The sequence below is a fragment of the Kogia breviceps genome, chromosome 1 (assembly GCF_026419965.1).
Source record: "Kogia breviceps isolate mKogBre1 chromosome 1, mKogBre1 haplotype 1, whole genome shotgun sequence".
Taxonomy (NCBI): Eukaryota; Metazoa; Chordata; class Mammalia; order Artiodactyla; family Physeteridae; genus Kogia; species Kogia breviceps.
In genome coordinates, this window is record NC_081310.1 from 57,519,705 (window position 1) to 57,525,704 (window position 6,000).

A 6,000-nucleotide genomic window follows, 5' to 3' on the forward strand; every position below is an offset into this window, starting at 1 on the left:
TCAACTGGCCAGAATTTTGTCAGGAATTTTTGTATCTGTATTTATGAACGATGTCGGGCTGTGATGTTTTTCTTGAACTGTTTTTGCCAGAATTGATATAAAAGCTTGTTTTTAATTAAAATTTATTTTTTAATCAAACTTATACATAATTTAAAATCATCAGATAGTGCTAGAAGGCTGATGGAGTAAGTAGCATTAGTTTCAACTACAGATAATTTGGAACGCCAAAGATTTGCACTTAAACAAGATATATATGTAGTCTCATTTAAAAGCAGTCTGAAAGGGAGGGAGTCAAGCTGGTATGGCAGCTCCACTGTGTCATCAGAGACCTAGGCTCATTGTCTTTTCCTGGTTATCCTTAGGGTCACTTCATATTCCAAGATGGCTGCTGGAGCCCCATTCATCAAGTCCATATTCCAGGCCATCAGCAAGAGAAAGGGGAAGGAAAGAGAAAGGTGGTCTGCCTCTCACTTTTACAGAGCCTTCCAGAAGTCCCACATGACCCTTCTAGTTATGTTTCTTTGGCCATCATTGTATCATATGACCACATCTAGTTGCAAGGAATGCAGGGAAGTGTAATCTTTTAGCTAGGTACATTGCCCAGGATTTACTGAGGAAGAAGAGGAGGATGGATACAAACATTATGCTGAGGCAAAAAAGCCAAGACACAAAAAGGGTACACACTGTATGATTCCATTTATCGGAAACTCTGGAAAAGCCAAATCTAATTTCTAGTGACATTACTGATTGCAGGTCAGGACTGAATGGGATGGGGCAAAAAGAAACTTTGGGGAATGATGGAAATGTTCTGTAACTTGATTACATGGGTGTATGAATTTGTCAGAATTCATCCAAATGTATACTTAAAATGGGTGCGTTTTTGTGTATATACTTCAATAAAGTTAATTTTTATAAGGTTGGAAAATCTCAGCAACCATAACAAAACTACTCTTAAAGTTTGTTCATGTCCGTCATGTCTTCATTCGTTTGCTTACCTTTGCATGACTGAAATCAGAACGTACCTAATGACTTTGAATCTTGCTTTTTTCATTTAACATTACATCATAAAATTTTCCATATTGCTTCATTAATTTTCATAATCACCATTTTAAATGACTCTATAATCTTTTGGGAATTGAAAATGTAATCTATACTTACAGTAAAAAAACAAACAAACAAACAAACAAACTTCGGAGACCCCCTACACAGTAAGAGCTAACTCTTCCCCTGAACTCTGACCTTTAAGGCCCCTTACTTAGAAGTAGTGGACAATCCAGTTTCTAGTATGTACATTCAGAAATATTCTATGCATATAAAGACAAGATGTGAATGTCTTTCCCTCTCCTTTTAGACATAACTAAGACAATACAAGATGCTTGCTTTTGCCCATAATATAGCTTGGTTACCATCTCATGTTCATACATCAAAAGGGGCCTTGTTCTTTTTAACCACTGCATGTATTCTACAGTGTACTGAACCAATATTGATAAGCACTTAGGGTTTTCCCAGGTTTTTTTTTTCTGTTTCCCATACCACAAGGTATAATGTTGAAGTTTTGACTCAGCTATCAATTTACAGTAGATGCCACATTCCAAAGGCAGTGCTAGCCTGTATGCAAAATGTACCACAAAAGTAGCTGAGAGCTTGTCACATGATCATTGAAACCTCTCAGCTAAGCTGAGGATATAAAAGGGTGGAGAGGGAAGAGATTGTGAAGGGATTTGGGAGGGCTTCCCCCACCCGTTAAGGTCAAGAAAGACTTTCTTCAACAGGTAACTCAAAGGGCTCAGTATACGTCCCTACAGTCAGGGGTCTGACTTCTGTCTAGGAAACACCGAGGAGGAAAGAAATACTAGAATGATCTCTTAAGGGTATAAAGTGGTGTGGCTCCTGCTGTGCTCATCCTGTGGGCTCAGGATTTTTCCAGAGAAAATTACACAAGTTTTCCCGTGCAGCAGTTGGCTCTAAGTCGGTGCCATCTACACCCCCCTCCCCCTCCCACTGGCTTCCTCTGGTCTGTCAGCTGGAGGCAAGGCCAGCTTTGACCTCTTTGCCCATGAATCACAACCTGTTTCTCTCATATGCTCAGCACAAGTCAGGGGCGGACAGGCCAGGACATCTGGATAAGGTCTGGGTCCAGTTCTCAGGCTGGCTCCTTGCCTTTGACCATTCTTCGGCCCCTAGCCCACCTACCCTGTGGGCTGGGCTGAAATAGAGACCCTGTGGGTCACTGTGCTGAGCCTGAAGGGCTTCTCTCTTCCTTCCTCCCACCTGCATCAAGACAGGTGCTTCTTCTCACCCCGCTGCTGCCCTCCCGGGAGAGCCTGCTTTCTGGGCTTCTTTCCCCTCATTTGCTCCTCTTGATCTAGAGGCCAGTTGCCAAGGTCATGACATGCACACACTCCCTACGTGATCTGTCCTTGCAGTCCTTGGGTTGTTTTCTCTCTGCTCCTCCCGCCCTCAACTCTGCCCAGGGCTGGCTGTCCCCAGAACAAGGCATACGCTCAGAGAAGACGAGCCCCTGTTAGCATCCTTGGGAGCAAAGCAAAATTCTGCAAGGAAAGTCACTGCCCATGAAGATAATATCCAACAAGGTGCTTCTCAAACTTTAATTTGCATTGGAAGCATCAGAGGATCTTGCTGAACCGCAGACCCTGACCCAGGATATCTGGATGATGAAAGTGTGCATCTCTAACAAGCTCCCACGTGATGCCAGTGCTGCTAGTCTGTGGACCAGACTTTGAGTGGCAAAGACTTAGGACATTCCAAAGCCAAAGTGACTTTTAAAAAGTCATTCTTTGGGGTCATCTCATAGGTAGAGAGAGCAAACAGAATTAAAAATAAATTACTGGGACTGCCCTGGTGGTCCAGTGGTTGAGAATCCGCCTTCCAATGCAGGGGACGCAGGTTTGATCCCTGATTTGGGAACTAAAGATCCCACGTGCCGCGGGGCGACTAAGCCCGCACGCCACAACTAGTGAGACCGCGTGTTGCAACTACAGGGCCCATGTGCTCTGGAGCCCGCACACCATAACTAGAGAGAGGTCCACACGCCGTAACCAAAGATCCCGTGTGCTGCAACTAAGACCCGATGCAGCCAAAAATACATAAATAAGTAAATAAATATTTTTAAAAGATACATCCTCAAAAATAAATAAAATTAAAAATAAATTATTTAAATATTGTAAAGCACAAGGGCTTTTATTTCTTTCAAGGATACGTATTATCATGGAGTGGAGTGACAGAGGGCTAAAAAAGAGGGTCCTGTGACTCTGCCGAAACAAAGAGGGAAGCACTAAGATTCACAGGTCTGTTTTCCTGCTACATGTGAGGGCTTCGAAACAGCTTGAAAATGCCTGATTCTCACCCATAGACCAGGGTGCTATGACGGATTCTCTTATCCATGTTTTTTTTTTCTTGGCCATTTTTAGGGCGCTTTCTAACCCTCCTTGAGTGTGTTCTTATCTATGCATTGAACAAATGAACAAAGAATTGGATTAGTTTGCTAAGAAATTAGTTTCCTCACTGTACAAAAGTAAACTCTGGTCCCATCACTACGTTGTCACAAAGTCTGTGCACTGTTCAAGTTAATGATGCTTTCCCCAAACCTAAGCCAGGCTCACGCCTGTTTCCTTCTATTGCCGCTGCTTGCCCAGGGGTTGCTCGGGGTTACATGAATGTGTTTTCCTGAGCAAGGCTGGGCAGTCACTGTTGCTGTCCTGCAAGGACAGCCAGAAACAGCTCTTCTGTGATCACCTCTCCCCGCCTGTGCCGGGTCGGGGTGGGGATGCAGGAGGATTGGCAGGGAAGCTAAGAGGCTGCTTTGAGAGGCTGCCAAGTAAAGTGCTGCACGGTTATCTCTGAGTCATCAGGGCAGGGACGAGCTTGGAGGAGTGGGGTTTTCCTGCCAGTATTGTGGTGTCTCTGGGTATGAGCAGATGCAATTGGCTGTGTGGACTGGCAACCAGCCCCGTGGCTACTGCCTCATTTGCATCATGATTTACATGGTTGGGTCTTAGACACTCATGGGTAGGCGTTTTTCTGAAAGGTTTAGACAGACACATGCTTTATGCCTATCTAGGCAAGTGAAGAGTTCTTTGGAGTGATGAGCAGATTTTTGGCTGTTTCTTAATTTGTGCATTTCTACCAGTGGTGCCAGCTGCTAATGCAGTGATAGCTGCATTAGAAGCTGGAGCATCTCACTAGGGTCCACCTTATGAAAAGCTTCACGTGGGGCCCTTGGCGTTGGAGAGGAGAGGCCATAAAGAGAACTGGTAAATACAGCCCTGGTTTTTGAGGAACTGACAGTCTGAGGCAGGAGGAGAAGCAAAGAAAGATCCTGAGAAATCATGAAGGAACTTCTGTGCAAATGGGTTTAGGAAGCACAAGGGCACGGGGCGGTGACCGTGGAGAGAGCAGAGGTGCTGCAGCCCTAGGGGGCGGGGGGAAGCAGAGGGGAATTCGCTGTGTCCTCTAGGGAGTTACTTAACCTCTCTAGGCTTTAATTCCCACCCCCATCCCCACATCCCACAGCGAAATCCCACAGCAACTGCCAGCTCAGTTGCTTGGAGGATTAAATGACAGAATGCATATAAGATGTCTGGAGCAGCACCTGCTGTCAGTGGCACCTGTCACAATTATTATTGTCAATAGGATGGAACCGCGGACCAACCATGATGCTGTCTTTCACATTTAGCCTTCCACTGTGAGGAAGGCCTGCCCTGAGCTCCCTCACTCCCTCAAACCTTGGGTTTTCCTTGGAATCGACAGCACCAGTGAATGGCTGGACAGAGGGCAAAGTGCCATCTGTGGCCACCAAACAGGATAGAACAGAATGAGGCTGAGAGGTCCACTTGAGGGTAAACGTCAGAAGTGCAACCTCAGGGACAGAGAGCATCACTCACTTTCTACCCCCAGCCAGCTGGCTGGAACGGGTTGGCGGACTGAGAGGTTGCATGATGAGTAGTTATGAGCATAGGGCCAAACCGGGTTCAAATCTCAGCACTGTCACCATTCATATCCCCTTGGGAAAGTGACCTTAACCTCGCTGCATGTCTGTTCCTTGATCTGTCAGATGGAAATAATCATAGTGTTGTTGTGAGAATCAGAGAAGTTAACACATACAAAGGGGTCAGAACAGTGTCTGGCATGAAGTCAACACACTATTCTTTAAAAAAAAATAAAAAATTATTTATTTATTTTGGCTGCACCGCGTCGGTATCTTTGTTGTGGCACGCGGGATCTTTAGTTGTGGCACGTGGACTTTTAGCTGCAGCACGCATGTGGGATCCAGTTCCCCGACCGGGGATCGAACCACGGCCCCCTGCATTGGGAGCGTGGAATCTTACCCACTGGATCACCGGGGAAGTCCCTGCTATTCTTATTTAGCAGAGATCCTTGGGTATGACGTTCTGGGTTTTGTCCCTCTGCGATAATTTTTGGGGAGGTGGCTGGCCTGTGTATGGTAGTGTGAGGGGGGTTGTGGCGGCAGAGGACTGAATACACCCATGTGGGCAGGCAGAGCCCTGCCTTTGCCCTGGTCTGTGGGTTGTCAGGGAAGGGGAGGATAAGGCTGCTTGCCAGGAGGGAGGAGGATGTGCTTGTCCAGGGTCTTAAAGTTCCTTTAAAGGACTCTAACGAATTTTCTAGGAACATCCATGAGGAGCTCGGGGCCCTGCCCAAGGTGTCATCTCCTCTTGCAGGTGGAGAATGGCTGTGTCTACATGACCCTTCTGGGGCACCATGCCCACCAGCTGCAGCCTCTGCTTCCCAACCCGCCAGCAGCCCCTCAGCCCAGGCACTGGTGCCTAAACCTTACCCTGGCAACATCTGACTTTTCCCACCACGACTTTCCCCTCTTTCGTGTTCCTTCTTTACTGAAACAAAACAAACAAACAAACAAACAAGCAAAAAACCCTTGTTGTGTCATATCTAGTCTTGTAAGTCACTTTAGGTTGCTCTTGGAATAGGCAGAGTATAAATAAATAAACTTGTTCCTGG